Consider the following 17,653-nt stretch of genomic DNA (forward strand, 5'->3'; position numbering starts at 1 on the left):
TGGTGGGGCAGTAGGATGGGACCCAGGCCTGTGTGGTTTGTTGTTTGAGACCCTGAATCAGGTGAGAGGCCGCACTGAATTCTCTGGTCAGATGAGGCCACTGGTTTTGCTCTGCAGATGGAGAAATCTATAGTCTGTGCCTCTGTTCAAGTGCTACTGTAAGCAGGGCTGTTGGATAGGCTGTGAAGCTTCCCATCTGTTCAGATTCCCAGATCAGGCATGTTTGAGACTGTATTCAGCTGTGAGCAGGGCTACGAATGTTTCCCTATCCAGGCACAGTGGCAGAAACAGCTCTGGAAAAGCTGGTAAAGCTCTTTATTGTCTTAACTCAAACTGACCTGCTCTGCCTGCCCTTCTATTGGCTTGAGCACCACTGGGCCACACAGCTTGCATGTGTTTTTGCTGGTTTTTCTAATCACATAGGGCCAGGAGGGTAAGAGGTCTTTGATGTGGGGTTTTATATAAATGTGAGTTGTGATTAACGCATCACATTCCATAGTTTGAGTAAAATATTCTTATGTAGCAAATACACAGTCACATAGAATCTCATTTTCTGTAGGTATTTGAATGATGCTATTTTGCATATCTCTTGCCACATCATGTCATGAACTACCAGTGTCTTTTTTACTACTGAAGATAGAATCATTAGTGCCATTAATAAGATTAGAGAACCAATTCCAGAATATCTAGAATCAATTTCAAAAACTCATCCTTAAGATTCTGTTTCTCTAGAATCACTTCTGGTATCAAAATCTATATCAGTCTGGGTTCAACTAGAGAAGCAGAAACAGAAGTATATGTATTTTAAGAGATTTATTGAAAATAATTGGCTTACATGATTGAAGGGGCTGGCTAGACAAGTCTGAAATCCACAGGACAGGCAATCATGAAGGGCAGGTTGGAACTCTCAGGCATGAGATAAAACTGCTGTCCATAAGTGGAATTTATTTGGGGAAGCAAGGTATGTAGCATAGTACCTGAAAGGTGTTCAAAACTAACACTAGTAATTATTACATGGAAGAAGTTAGAGTAGAGGAGCAAAAACAGGCTTTTAGAGCCATGGAATTGATCTTTTTACCAGTCTGCTTTCATTATACCTGGTATTGATATATTCCTTTTTAAGCAGAGAAAAGAACATCTAATGTATAAATATCCCAACCCCTGTCCTTATTGGGGTGGTCAAGGAAAGCTTGGGTTGTAACTAGGATTATCTTCTATTAGGTCTTTGGCACTGTACCTTGCTGAGTTCTTTGACAACTCAGTAATGTGTAGAATGGTGGAACCTCATAAAATCAGGGACTCAATTCTTGACTACAGATTTCAGGCACTGATATTAAAGCCCCAGGGATATAGGAGGTAGTTGAGGATTGACTTTTTTTCTTCCTTTCTCATCTCTCTAAGACAACAGTATGATGATTGGAACAGACTTGAATCCCAATGGGAAAAATCTGTCATATCCTTAGACGGATGCTTATATCTTCACTTTCATTCAGCCTTCCATCCTAGTGATAATCCAATTTGTTTGGGCATTATCTCTATCAGTTGACTGTACTCTTTATGTAATCCACATGTTTCTGGTGATGGTGGAGGTTTAGTTGCTAAGTTGTGTCTGACTCTTGTAATCCCATGGGCTGTAGCCCACCAGGCTCCTCTGTCCATGGGATTTCCCAGGCAAAAATACTGGAGTATTTCCTTCTCCAGGGGATCTTTCTGACCCAGAGATTGAACCTGCATCTCCTGCATTGCAGGTGGATTTTTTACTGCTGAGCCACCAGGGAAGCCCCTGCACTTTTCAAAGTCTTCTCTAAATCTTCTACTAGGGATATAATCTCTTGGTTTGTCCCTCACTCAACTCTCCATATTTTTTGTAGTTAACAGTGAGTGTTCACTTGATAGACCCCTCATTTGGCTATAATATGCCCTCCACATATATCTTGGTCTGTAAATTTTCTAGATATCACTACTGTAAGGAACTGACGAGGCAACTAACTTGCCCAAGGTCGTTCTTATTGGTCATGTGAACTTGAACAAGTTACTTAGCCTTTCCGAACCTCTGAGGTGGACATTAAAATTGTACCTAATTCATACAATTGTTAGAGGATTAAATGAGTTTATGTAAAGCACTTGGTGCCTGACTGGTTTTAGGTGCTTAGAGGTAGTGTGATTATGCCATTGCTACTACTATTGACTGTTTCAGCTTTAAAACTTGCACTTGCTTATTTCTTCATTGACACTAAGCCTTTGATGACTAAGCCCTTTCTCTGTGTCGTCATCTTTTTTTCTCAAGAGCCCTAATCCTTTGACTGCCTGAAGAATGAAGAGTTCCTATGATTTTATTGTGCCATGCTGTCTGTTTCGGGGGTAGGGGCCTGAAGGGATGGCATGCCAAACTGTTTATAACCAAAAGGCCAATAAAAGTGTCTTGCCAAATGAAATGTTGAACTTCTTAAATCTAAGATATCAACTGTGAGGCACACCCTTATTTTATGTAATGCTAAAGAAGTAAACCAATTAACCTCTAGAATTTTTTATCTTATGCTTGATTGAAAGTTATTTTGATGCAGATCTGTGAGAGGACACAAGAGGCTGCCTGGTCCCTGGAGAGACCCCTCCACCAGGAGGACCCATGCAACTCATGGGCCTTTCCAGGCCCAGGTGCAGCCTCTGAGGGAAACTGGTCCTGTGGCATGGGCCCATGTTCAAGGGCTGGGAAAGTGTGCCATGACAGGTGACCTGCTGATCAGGGAGTCTTAATTAAGTGACACGGGGAGCTACACTGTGTGGGTAGAAGCCATCAACAGGACCCAGAGGGCAACTGGCTGGCCTGAGATTGGCGAGTTGGAAATCCCAGGTATCTCAGTCAATACTAGCTCCATGGCAGAGAATGTGGATTCTGTGGCTGCCATCTGCCACACCAGTGCCACTGATGACAAATGGTATGTGAGTTACACACAGGTATCCAACTATGACCCAGACAGCAAGACACTTATCATCCAAAGGGTCAGCATCTACAACACACCTCTTCAGTGTGGGATGGAAATCCTCCCACACATTACTGAGAGAAGTGAAATGATCTTTCTGACAGTTATCTACGGGCCCTCCAGTGTGCTGATCAGGAGTAAGCCTGGTAACCTAAATGGCGAACTGACTGCTGAGATTGGTTCCAGTGGAGATGGAGTATAGCTCCTATTCCAGATCAGAATCCAAGTGGATCCACAGTGGCTCCTTTCTGAACTCCTCAGAGGAAAAATTACCCTCCTGAATCTGACCTTGGACCAGATGGGCAGATACAGATATCAGGAAGTCTAGCTCCATGTGCCCCGGCAAAATTTTCACCATCTCAGGATCCTTGCTGGTATTTCTCATCATGGTGACAGTAGTAGGTAGTATCCTCTTCTGTGCATTCCTCATCCATACCCTGATCAGACATTACTGTGAAAGTCACTCAGTCATGTCCAACTCTTTGCGGCCCCATAGACTATGCAGTCCATGGAATTCTTCAGGCCAGAATACTGGAGTGGGTAGCCGTTCCCTCCTCCAGGGGATCTTCCCAACCCAGGGATCGAACACAGGTCTCCCACATTGCAGGTGGATTCTTTACCAGCTGAGCTACCAGGGAAGCCCACCAGGGTAAATCCACCAGGGCAAATCAGCCTACATGACTATCCACCTCAAACCTGGAGGACGAGACCAGATCAGTAAGGAGGATTCCAACTCCTCCTCCACTTTCTTAGTTTGACACCATGCAATCATCAGATATGCCCCATCTCAACATTGCCAAGGACAGAGAAATGGAACAACCCATACATGCCCAACAACTGGGAACTGCTTAAATGGGATGCAGTACGTGTTGAGTGAATCTGTCTTTGTTAGATACCATGCTGGGGAAACCTGCTTACTGATGCAGAGAATGTTCAAAACTTGATGCCAAGTTAGAAATGCATAATGCAAACCTGCATCTGATAGGATCATGTTGTGAAAAGTATAGATTAGTTAAATGATATAGATGTAATATTATAGGATATATGTATGTATTTTCCAGTTTTATGTGTTCACACACATGCATATATATATATTTTATGCATATATATACACCTGTGCAAAAATTGTGGAAAATGTTAACTATCAACAGTGCTATCCCAGTTTTCTTCTTTGCAATTTGTTGTATATTCTGAAGTAGTTTTTTTCTTCACAAAGTATACGTTGTTTTTACAATTATTAAAAAAAAAGAAGTAAAGTTAAAACAGCATGAAGTTTTTTAAAAAAAGTTATTTTGGTAGAGATTAGTTGGTCACCAAGGACGGGGGGTGGGGACGTTGAGAACGTACTGTTTAAGGGTACCAGGTACAAATAGTAGATAAAGAAGTTCTGGAAACCTGGTGCATAACATGGGGATCATAGTCAACAATACTGTATTACAAACTTTAAAATTGCTAAGAGACTAAGTCTTACCTATTCTCACTACAAAAAAGAAATTATAAATATGTGCCATTGTTAGCTAGCACTACTGTCGTTTTTATATGGCAATATATAAATGAGTCAAACCAATACATTATACAACTTAAATTGTGTAATATTATATGTCAATTATATCTCCATAAAAAAAGAAAAATATGTCTTGAACAACTTTTTTAAAAAGTTAGTTTTGACTTATTTAGACATAGAATCAATGACAATATGAATGGCTATGGCTGATTTCACTCATGTGGATTGATCACCACATCACTAACTGCTGCCTGGTTGATGGTCAAACACTACTGATTGTGAGATGCACGTGAATTTCAGAAATATTAAAATGTGAAGAGTGAAAAAGTACATCTGAAAGCTAGTGAAAGGTATTTTCTTTCTCTTCAGCCAGTCCTCTAGAATGTAGAAACTTTATTTTCTTGGTATTCTATTGAAGACTTCAGGTATTTAAATCTTTTAAGAGAAAATACCTTGGCCGAGACAAGTGTTGTTGATTCTCATCTCAATTGTAGGGGTTCTGTGAACATACATATTAAGGATTTGATCTTTTTCATTTTATTAAATGGAAAGCAAACTCTAAGTTATATCCTTCCTCAAGAGATGTTTGCTGCTATCGATAAAAGTGAAAAAGTGAAGTCGCTCAGTTGTGTCCGACTCTTTGTGACCCCATGGACTTTAGCCTACCGTGCTCCTCCGTCCATGGGATTTTCCAGGCAAGAGTACTGGAGTGGTTGCCATTTCCTTCTCCAGAGGATCTTTCTGACCCAGGGATCAAACCCGGCTTTCCCACATTGTAAGCAGACGCTTTACCATCTGAGCCACCAGGGAAGTCCTTGCTGCTTGATACTTAGCCACAATTTCATAACACTTTAATTTGATCTCAGGGCTGTAGAACAACATTTTGGAGTCAGATAGATTTATATTCTGCCACTTACTAGCCGTGTGACTAGGTACATTACATTACCTTCCTAGGCCCCAGTTGCCTTATCTGTAACCTCGTCATAGAGTAAATAGAAAATGTATATAAAGTGTAAAATGTTTGCCTACAATTGCTGTCCAGTAAACTGCTGTTTTGATGAAAATGGTATTCTATTGGAGAGCTGAGAATATGTTCTGTGAAAAGCTGGATGTCAAGCTTGGCAGTAGTGTTGCCAGAGTCTTGCCTGGGGTCAATCTGGCCTGGAAGCGTTGTTTTCTTATAGGCCGTTCCTCAAGACATGGTTAGGTAACTTTACTTTTAGACAATGACAGTTAGTGCTAGTAAATGCCATATTGTTCAGCGGCAACAATCCTGGAGCAAAAGGAAATGTTCGGAATGCAGAAAGAATCGTTTTGATCATTTGAGAGGGATTTTGAAATAGGAATTCATTACTAAAGATTGCATGCTCAGTCGCTCAGATGTGTCTAACTCTTTGTGTCCCTGTTGACTGTAGCCTGCCAAGCTCCTCTGTCCATGGAATTCTCCAACAAGAATACTGGAGTGGGTTGCCATTTCCTCCTCCAGGGAATTTTTCCGACCCAGGGATCAAACCTGTGTCTCCTGCACTGGGAGGCAGATTCTTTACCACCGAACCACCTGGGAAGCCTAAAGTTTGATGCTGCTGCTGCTAAGTTGCTTCAGTCGTGTCCGACTCTGCAGCGGAAGCCCACCAGGCTCCCCCGTCCCTTGGATTCTCCAGGCAAGAACACTGGAATGGGTTGCCATTTCCTTCTGCAATGCATGAAAGTGAAAAGTGAAAGGGAAGTCACTCAGTCATGTCCGACTCTTAGCGACCCCATGGACTGCAGCCTACCAGGCTCCTCTGTCCATGGGATTTTCCAGGCAAGAGTACTGGAGTGGGTTGCCATTGCCTTCTCTGGCATAAAGGTTAGGAATAGATAAAATTATGCAGTCATCCATGAAATATGTATTGAGTACATTCTCAGTGTCGGGTGCTCTGCTAGTTCCTGGGAACACAGTGCTTGTATGTTCTAGTGAAGAATGTAGACAAGGGCCTGTCCTTACATTGAGGGGAAGAGTAGGGGTATGTTAAAAAAAAAAAAGTAAACAATTTTTAAGACAAGATGTACATAATGCTACTTTAAGGTTTGCTGGTAAGGGAAGGCTTCTCTGATGTTTCAACTGAGACCTGAATGACAAGGAGTGATTTTTTTTATCCTTTGGGGTCACTGAACTTCTTGTATATGTGGATTTATAGTTTGCATCAAATTTGGAAATTTTTTTAACCATTACGTCTTTCCCTCTCCTTTGGAGACTCTACTTATACATTAGATTAAGCCACTTGAAGTCTCATATCTCACTATTGCTCTCCTCGTTCTTTTCTTTTTTAAAATTGATTTTTAGGGGTTTTTTTGTGTGTTTTTTTTGGTATTTCTTTTTGCATAGTTTCCATGCTTTGCCTCAAGTTCACTAATCTTTTCTTCTGCAACATTTAATTTAATCCCATCCAGTGTATTTATCATCTCAGATGTTGAAGTTTTAATCTCTAGAATTTCATTTTGAGACTTTAAAAAATCTTCATGTCTCTACTTAATACATTCTACTTTTTCTCTAGCCATCTGGAACCTGGAGCAATCATTGGGTTCACCTGTTTTGTTCCTATCTCTCATGTATCACTGTCCTTTACTACCTGATGGCTTACATCTTGAGAACTGTTCTTTCATATAATTTTGTCCAGATTTTTAGTTGTTTCAGACAGTAAATCCAGTCTTTACCCCATCTTGGCTGAAAGTAGAAGTATCCTGCCTCTATTATTTAACTCATAATTATTCTCAGGCTTAAGTATAGATAAAAAGACTACTTATTGGTTTTAACCAGTTGCTATCAGTAGAAAACACATTAGAGTCTGATTGTGTGTGTTTTCCTGATATGTGATAAAGCTCATGCCATCTCTTTGGTCTCTGGACTAATCTTTGTTCAGAATCTATTAAAAATATAACCATCAAAAAGCTCTAATATTTCTTTTTTTAATTAAAAAAATCCTGTTGTTTTAAACCAGTAAGAGAAATCTGCTGCAGAGACTTTTGGTATTTATTATGCTATTAGAGTATCACATTCCTGGGCTGAGCTGCTTGCCAGATGTAGTTATAAAACATTTTTATGGCATTATACAGGGGCCAAGGGTTTTAGAAGCCTTATTTTACTTTTTTATGTGGGTTAAGATGAGGGTTTTTTTTTAAGTTGCGGTTAAAGTCTACATAACAAAGTTAACCATTTAAAAAAAATTAATTTTAAGTGAAACAAGAATGAATATTTTTAATGATAAAAGGTACAATTCACAAAGAGGATCATAAATCATTAGACACCTTAAAAACGAAGAAACAAAGATACATAAAGCAAAAATCAGAAGAAATATAAGAAAAAATATATAATCATAGTGAGACATGTTAACATTTATCTGAGAATATTTTACCAAGTGCAGAAAAAAAAAGAATAGAAGCATCTTGAATGATGTCATAATAATTTAAATATATTATATTTAATTAATTTGTATTAATATATCCTACGCAAATATATTTAAAATTTTGTATCTCATGTGTTATTAGATGTTCATAGGACATTTAGAAAATCTGACAAAAAGATAAACATTACTAAATTTCAAAAAGTAGAATTCTTTTCTATGTGTGTGATTTAGTTATATATAGACACACGTTATTTTTGAAATTATTTTCCATAACAGGTTATTACAGGATATTGAATATAAGTTCCCTGTGCTATACAGTAAAACTTTGTTGCTTGTTGCATATCTATGTTTTTAATTAGAAACCTAACATTCTATTCATACTGAGTCAAACAAGTGGAATCTAATCATCATAAATTTTTTAGTTAGGCAAAAATTCATATGTTTTCTAAAATATATATATATATTATGCCTATTATTTATGTATATTTATATAAAAGTTTTTATACTATGCTTGATAAAGGTTTGAAAAAGAGCATCAACAGAAAAGAGACAGAGAAATTGGAAAATATAAGCTAAATGAAATGGAAGCCCTGAATATGAAATAGAAAAAGTGAAACAAATTAGATAAATGTAAAAGATCTTCATATAGTCCAGTGTTTAAACATGGCTCCTCATTAGAAACATCCCTGGAGTTCTGGCAAAAAAACAATCAATACACAGGTATTTGTATTTTTCAAAAAACTCCAAGATAATTCTGTTATGTATCTGGATTTTAAAAAGTGATTACAGGTTTTTCTATTAAATGCTAGTTTGGGTGATATAGAATTCTATAATTTTTCTGTTGACCAATGATACAATGGTCAGTCAGTTCAGTTACTCAGTCATGTCTGACTCTTTCTGACCCCATGGACTGCAGCACACCAGGCTTCCCTGTCCATCACTGACCCATGCAGCTTGCTTGAACTCAAGTCCATCGAGTCAGTGATGCCACCCAATCATCTCATACTCTGTCGTCCCCTTCTCCTCCTGCCTTCAAGTCTTTCCCAGCATTAGGGTCTTTTCCAATGGGTCGGTTCTTCACATCAGGTGGCCAAAGTATTGGAGCTTCAGCTTCAGCATCAGTCCTTCCAATGAATATTCGGGGTTGATTTCCTTTAGGATTGACTGGTTTGATCTCCTTGCAGTCCAAGAGATTCTCAAGAGTCTTCTCCAACACCACAGTTTGAAAACACCAATTCTTCGGAGCTCAGCTTTCCTTAAGGCCCAGCACTCACATCCATACGTGACTACTGGAAAAACCACAGCTTTGATTAGATGGACCTTTGTCGGTAAAGTAATGTCTCTGCATTTTCATATGCTATCTAGGTTTGTCATAGCTTTTCTTCCAAGGAGCAAGTGTCTTTTAATTTCATGGCTGTAGTCACCATCTGCAGTGATTTTGGAGTCCAGGAAAATAAAGTCTCTCACTGTTTCCATTGTTTCCCCATCTATTTGCCATGAAGTGATGGGACCGGATGCCATGATTTTCATTTTTTGAATGTTGAGTTTTAAGCCAGCTTTTTACTCTCCTCTTTCACTTTCATCAAGAGGCTCTTTAGTTCCTCTTTGCTTTCTGCCATAAGAGTGGTGTCATCTGCATACCTGCATATCTGAGGTTACTGATATTTCTCCCAGCAATGTTGAATCCCACCCGGGATTTCGCATGATGTACTCTGCATATAAGTTAAATAAGCAAGTTGACAATATGCAGCCTTGATGTATTCCTTCCCCAATTTGGAATCAGTCTGTTGTTCCATGTCCAGTTCTAACTGTTGCTTCTTGACCTGCATACAGATTTCTCAGGAGGCAGATAAGGTGATCTGGTATTCCCATCTCTTTTAGAATTTTCCACAGTTTGTTGTGATCCACACAGTCAAAGGCTTTAGCATAGTCAATGAAGCAGAAGTAGATGTTTTTCTGAAACTCTCTTGCTTTTTCTGTGATCCAACAGATGTTGGCAATTTGATTTCTGGTTCCCCTGCTTTTTCTAAACCCACTTGGTACATCTGGAAGCTCTCGGTTCATGTACTGTTGAAGCCTAGCTTGGAGAATTTTGAGCATTACTTTGCTAACATGTGAGATGAGTGCAATTGTGGGGTAGTGGAACATTCTTCGGCATTGCCTTTCTTTGGGATTGGAATGAAAACGGACCTTTTCCAGTCCTGTGGCCACTGCTGGGTTTTCCAAATTTGCTGGCATATTGAGTGCAGCACTTTCACAGCATCATCTTTTAGGATTTGAAATAGCTCAACTGGAATTCCATCACCTCCACTAGTTTGTTTGTTGCGATGCTTCCTAAGGGCCACTTGACTTTGCACTCCAGGATGTCTGGTTCTAGGTGAATGATCACACCATCATGGATATCTGGGTCATTCAGATCTTTTTTGTATAGTTCTTCTGTGTGTTCTTGCCACCTCCTCTTAATATCTTCTGCTTCTATTAAATCCGTACCATTTCTGTCCTTTATTGTGCCCATCTTTGCTTGAAATGTCCCCTTGGTGTCTCTAATTTTCTTGAAGAGATCTCTAGTCTTTCCCATTCTATTTTTTTTCTTCTCTCTCTCTCTCTATTTCTCTGCATTGATCACTTTATCTCTCCTTGCTGTTCTTTGGAACTCTGCATTCAGATGGGCATAGCTTTCATTTTCTCCTTTGCCTTTTGTTTCTCTTTTTTCTCAGCTATTTGTAAGGCCTCCTCAGACAACCATTTTACCTTTTTCATTTTTTCTTGGGGATGGTCTTGATCACTGCCTCCTGTACAATGTTATAAGCATCCATCTTTGGTTGCAAAGAATATAATCAATCTGATTTCGGTAGTCACCATCTGGTGATGTCCATGTATAGAGTTGTCTCTTGTGTTGTTGGAAGAGGGTGTTTTCTATGACCAGTGTGTTCTCTTGGCAAAACTCTATTTGCTTTTGCCCTGCTTCATTTTGTACTCCAAGGCCAAACTTGCCTGTTACTTCAGGTATCTCTTGACTTCCTACTTTTGCATTCCAGTCCCCTATGATGAAAAGAATATCTTTTTTTGTGTTAGTTCTAGGAGGTCTTGTAGGTCTTCAACTTCAACTTCTTCAGCATTAGTGGTTGGGGCATAGACTTGGATTCCTGTGATAATAAATGATTTGCCTTGGAAATGAACAGAGATCATCTGTCACTTTTGAGATTGCACCCAAGTACTGCATTTCAGACTCTTTTGTTGTCTGTGAGAGCTACTGCATTTCTCCTAAGGGTTTCTTGCCCACAGTAGTAGATATAATGGTCATCTGAATTAAATTAGCCCATTCCATTCCCTTTAGTTTACTGATTCCTAAAATGTCAATGTTCACTCTTCCCATCTCCTGTCTGACCACTTCCAATTTACCTTGATTCATGGACCTAACATTCTAGGTTCTTGTGCAGTTTTGTCTGAAAGCATCCGCCTTTCCTTCCATCACCAGTCACATCCACCACTGGGAGTTGTTTTCGCTTTGGCTCAGCCTCTCATTCTTGCTGGAGCTCTTTCTCCACGGATCTCCAGTAACATATTGGGACCTACCAACCTGGGGAGTTCATCTTTCAGTGTTATACCTTTTTGCCTTTTTATACTGCTCATGGGGTTCTCAAGGCAAGAATACTGAAGTGGTTTGCCATCCCCTTCTTCAGTGGACCACGTTTTGTCAGAACTTTCCACCATGACCTGTCCATCTTAGATGGCCCTACACGGCATGGCTCATAGTTTCACTGAGTCAGACCAGGCTGTGATCCAAGTGATTAAGTGAGTATTAGTTACATAATCACAATAGTAAAAGATGTTTATCAGTTTTCACAATCAATAGCCAGACAAAAAAGATAATTACAATTTCAAGCCATAATGGGAACAATAGCAATATAAAATAATAATATAAATAATATAAATAATATTTATATTAATAATATTTAATATTAATTAATTAAGAATAATATTTATTATATAAATAATATAAATAGCAATATAAAATAATTACATATAATTTGGGGGGTCATGCAAAGTGCTGTGGCAAGTGGAAATGTATACATGCACATGTTTTCATCTGCTCAGCCAGTCTGTGTCTTTTGGTTGGTGCATTTAATCCATTTACATTGAAGGTCATTATCGATATGTATGATCCTATTACCATTTTCTTAATTGTTTTGGGTTTATTTTCTGTAGGTAGGTCTTTTCCTTCTCTTATTTTCTGCCTAGAGAATTTCCTTTAACATTTCTTGTGAAGCTGGTTTTGTGGTGGTGAATTGTCTTAACTTTTGCTTGTCTGGAAAGCTTTTGATTTCTCCATCAAATCTGAAGGAAAGGCTTGCTGGGCAGAGTGTTCTTGGTTATAGGTTCTTCCCTTTTATCACTTTAAATATGTCATCCCATTCCCTTCTGTGTTGTAATGTTTCTGTTGAGAAATCGGCTGATAGCCTGATAGGAGTCGCCTTGTGTGTTAATTGTCATTTTTCCTTGTTGCTTTTAATATTTTATCTTTGTCTTTCATTTTTGTCCATTTGATTACTATGTGTCTTGGTGTGTTCCTCCTTGGATTCATCCTGCTTGGGACTATCTGTGCTTCCTGGACTTGGTTGATTATTTCCTTTCCCACATTAGGAAAGTTTTCAGCTAATATCTCTTCAAATATTTTTCAAGTCCTTTTCTCTCTCTTCTCCTTCTGGGACCCCTATAATGCAAACATTCATGTGTTTAACACTTCGCTGGTGACCCAGAAGGCAAAGAATTTGCCTGCAGTGCAGGAGACCTGGGTTTGATCCCTGGCTCAGGAAGAGCCCCCTGGAGAAGGAAATGGCAGCCCTCTCCAGTATTCTTGCCTGGAGAATCCCATGGACAGAGGGACCTGGCAGGCTACAGTCCATGGTTTTGCAAAGAATCCTACATGGCCACACAACTGACATTTTCACTTTCAGAGGTCTCTTTATTGTTGTTCAGTCATAGCAACACTACTGTTGCTCAGTTGTGCTGACTCTTTGCAACCCCATGGATTGCAGCATGCCAGGCTTCCCTGTCCTTGGCCATCCCCCAGAGTTTGCTCAAACTTATGTCCATTAAGTCAGTGATGCCATCCAACCATCTTATCCTCTGTCATCCCCTCTTCCTCCTGCCTTCAATCTTTCCCAGCATCAAGGTCTTTTCCAATGAGTAGACTCTTCACATCAGGTCTCTTAGACTGTCTTCATTTCTCTTCATTTTTTTTTCTTCTATATTCTGTTCTGCAGCAGTGATTTCCACCATTCTGTTCTCCAGGTCATTTATCTGTGCTTCTGCCTCAGTTATTCTGCTGTGGATTCCTTCTTGAGTATTATTCATCTCTGTTTGTTTGTTAGTGCTTGTAGGTCTTTGGTAAACATTTCTTGCATCCTCTCAATCTTTGCCTCCATTCTTTTTCCAAGATCCTGCATCATATTCACTGTCATTATTCTGAATTCCTTTTCTAGAAGTTGCCTATTTCCACTTCATTTAGTTGTTTTTCTGGGATTTTATCTGTCCCTTCATCTGGGACTTAACTTTCTGCTTTTCATGCTGATAAACTTTCTGTAATGTGGTTTTGTTTTATTTGTTGTGTGATTGTGGTTCTTCTTGCTTCTTCTGTCTGCCCTCTGATGGAGGAGGCTAAGGAAAGCTTAGCTTCCTGATGGGAAGAACTGGTGGTGGGAAAAATTGGATGTTGCTCTGGTGGGCTCTGCTTCACTTGCCCAGTAAAGCTTTAATCCAATTAAAGGGAGGGGTTACCCTCCCTTCCTGGTAGTTTTTTTTACCTGAGACAAAGGTTTTGCCCAACCCTGAGGTCTTTGGGCTCTATGCTTGGGTTAATGGGGAACTCCAAAAGGGTTTATGCCAAAGGGGACCTTCCCAGACAGCTGCTGCCAGTCCCCCCATCCCTGTGGTGGGCCCCTGATGACCCATGCCTCCACAAGAGACCCTCCAACACTAGCAGGTAGTTTTGGTTCAGTTTCCTGTGGAGTCACTGCTCCTTTCCTCTGGATCTTGGTGCATGCGAGGTTTTGTTTGTGCCATCCAAGACTGGATGGACTGTTTTCCCCAGTCCTATGGAAGTCTTGTAATCAAATCCTGCTGGCCTTCGTGGTCAGATTCCTTGGGGATTCCCAGTCCCTTTGTCGGATCCCCAGGCTGGGGAGCCTGATGTGGGGTTCTGAACCTTCACAACGGTGGGAGAACTTCTTTGGTATTACTGTTCTCCAGTTTGTGGGTCACCCAACTGGCGGGTATGGGATTTGATTTTATCATGATTGTGCCCCTCCTACTGTCTTGCTGTGGCTTCTTTGTCTTTGGATGCAGGGTACCTTTTTCGGATGGGTTCTGGCGTCCTCCTGTGGATGGTTGTTCAACAGCTAGTTGTGATTTTGGGGCTCTCACAGGAGGAGATGAGCACACAGTCTTCTATTCTGCCATCTTGAACTGGAATTTACAAAATTTACCCTTTTAAGTGTATCATTCAGTGACATAAAATACATTCACAATGATGTATAAAAATCACCACTATTTCTGAACTTTTTCATCACCCCAAAGATTCTGTACCCATCAGAATAACTCCCCATTCCCTCCTCCACCCACCTCCTGGTAATCTTTATTCTGCTTTCTGTCTTAATGAGTTTGCCTTTTCTAGGTACCTCATGTAAGTAGAATCATATTAATATATTTGTCCTTTGCGTGCTCAGTTGCTCAGTCATGTCCAATTCTGCTGCTGCTGCTGCTAAGTCACTTCAGTCGTGTCTGACTGTATGCAACCCCATAGCTGGCAGCCCACCAGGCTCCTCCATCCCTGGGATTCTCCAGGCAAGAACACTGGAGTGGGTTACCATTTCCTTCTTCAATGCATGCATGCATGCATGCTAAGTTGCTTCAGTCATGTCCGACTCTGTGCAACCCCATGGACAGCAAACCATCAGGCTCCTCTGTCCACGGGACTCTCCAGGCAAGAATACTGGGGTGGGTTGCCATTTCCTTCTCCAGTCCAGTTCTACAACCTCATGAACTATATAGCCTGTCAAGCCCCTCTGTCCACAGAAATTTCCAGGCAAGGATACTAGAGTGGTTGTTATATCCTTCTTCAGGGGATCTTCCCGACCCAGGGATCTAACCCACATCTCTTGAGTCTCCTGCATTGGCAGGCGGGTTCTTTACCACTGTGCCGCATGGGAAGCCCCACATTTGGCCTTTAGTATCTAGCTTGCTACACTGAGAATAATACTTAATTCATCCATCTGTAGAGTGTATCAGAATTTTATTCCATCTTAAAAGGCTGAATGATATTCCCTTGTATGTATATAACACATTTTGTTTATTCATTTGTTGATGGACACTTCATTTATATCTACCTTTTGGCTATGAACTGAGTATATATGTTCATATATTTATGTATTCTGTGAACATGAGTATATAAGTATCTACTTTCAGTTCTTTTGGGTGTGTTCCTAGGAGTGGAATTACTGAATCACATGGTAATTTTATGTTTAATTTTGAGAAATCACCAAACTGTTTTACATAGTGGCTGCACCATTTTACATTCCTACCAGCAATGCACAAAGGTACCAGTTTCTCCACATCCTCACCAGTACTTATTTTTCTTCTTTTCCTTCTCTCTTTCTTCCTTCCATTTTTAAAAATAGAACCCATTCTATTGGGGGTGAAGTTGTATCTCATTGTGGTTTTGATTTTCATTTCCCTAATGACTAGTGATACTGAACATTTTTTCATGTGTTTACTGTCTGTTGTATATTTATTCAAATCCTTTGTGCATCTGTGCTTGTTTATTTTTTTAAATTTATTATTTATTTATTTATTTGGCTGTGCTAGATCTTAATTGCGGCACAGGGGATCTTTTTGTTCGAGCTTGTGGGATCTTTAGTTGTGGCATATGGGATCTGGTACCCTGACTAGGGATCGAATCTGGGTCCCTTGCATTGGGAGCACAGAGTCTTAGCTACTGGACCACAAGGGAAGTCCTCCTTTGCCCATGTTTTGAATTGGTTTGTTGATTTAGTGGGAGAGCTATATGCCCAAATCTATCTGTTCTTCGAAGATGTTCTAGGAGTTTTGATGTTCATTTGGTATTTTATGTCTAACATATCTAGAAAATGCCCCACAGGAAATTTTTTCATGTTTCAATGACAATGGTGTCACATATGTGGCAGATCTCCCTTTGTAATAGATGAAGCAGGCAATGATTCCAAGTTGCTTCCCATGTACCTGGGCTGTTTTCAGTGTTTTCCTCCTGTTTCTGTATGGCATACTTCCAGAAAAGAATTTTTGGCCAGACTGATTGGAAGTGATTTGTGTGTGACTCCCAAGGCTTCAGTGTTAAACTTCACTTTCCTTTGGGTTTGAAACTTTTGTTTCAGTGAACAAAAACATCTTCACTCTTTGACTTGCAAATGAGAAATTCATTTCTGATTGAAAATTAATTTCATTTTCTAATTGAAATTCATTTTATAATTTGAAATTCATTCATATTCAATTTCACATGTCATAATTGAGAGAATCTGCTTCTGTTCCAGCAATGTCAGCTCTGACACAAGTTTGCCACATGCTCTTTTAACTTAAAAGCTATAATACAACCCAAGAGCTAAATAAATTCAGTGCTAGAGATATTGATAAATGCAACTAACTTCTGACCTTTCTCAGGAAGCTCAAGGTTAAAACTTTTATGTGTGGTTTTGAGGCGGTAGAACTATAGAGGACATTTAAAAGTGTCAAACATGTTTGTAACAAAAGACTCAATTGAACACATCTGAGTACATTTCTTTATGTCTTTTATGGTAGTGCTAACATGTGGGTTCAATTAAAAGGAACAATCGCAGAAATGATAGAAAAGAACTCCCATATATGGAGTACTCACTACACCCCAGGCACCATGCCAAATGTTTTCCAGGTATGATGGTGTTTAAAGATTACAAATCAGGAAAATGAAACTCTAAGATACAAGAAAATTGCTCAGGTCACACACTTGGTAAATGGCAGAGACTGGATATAAAGTCAGATCAGTGTGACTCTATAACAGAAATACAACAGCTGGATGGAGGAAAAACAAAGAAATACATTTCAAATAGTTTAATATTATTGTGACTGGCTGAAGGCAAAAGAGATGTCATCTAGAAAATAGGAGATTTAAGGAGATAGACTTTTTCTTTAAACTGTGTTGGAAATGTTTCATAAAAATGTGGAAAGCCAAGTGCTCGTCTTAAACTTCTGGATTGATGCTAGTATCTTCTTTAAGTGTGTTGCAGTTTTTCTTTTCATTTTCAAATTTTGGATTAAAATACTTTGTTTATGTTTTGATTGGCTTTTGTATTGTCTATTATTCCCTCCTCATTGGCCTTACTGCTTCTTTCTGAACAAAATGCTACTTCAAATGTTTCCTTTCCTAATTCTTACCATGCCCCCATCTTTCAACTCTAAGCCTTTCCCTAAACCTGCCTTTAATGGATTCAGTTTCCTCATTTGAGGTTTCAAAGTCTCCAGTTAATATATCTTTGTCTATAGTATAGTTTTTGGTTCTTGGCATCCATACTTTTGAGACTTTTGTCTTATAGTTCCTCATTTGTGACCTTTTTTGTTTTCCTTTTGTTTGTTTTTGACTTTTTTCTACCCTGTCTTTTTGAATTTGTGGCCCTTTTCTTTAGGTCAAAGCCTAAAGAAAGAAGTTTCTAGAATCTCTCTTACTAAACCAATTTTCAACTTTCTAAAATGTAAAAACTAGTTTTTTCAAATTG

This window comes from Cervus canadensis, chromosome 18 (genome assembly GCF_019320065.1).
Source record: "Cervus canadensis isolate Bull #8, Minnesota chromosome 18, ASM1932006v1, whole genome shotgun sequence".
NCBI lineage: Eukaryota > Metazoa > Chordata > Mammalia > Artiodactyla > Cervidae > Cervus > Cervus canadensis.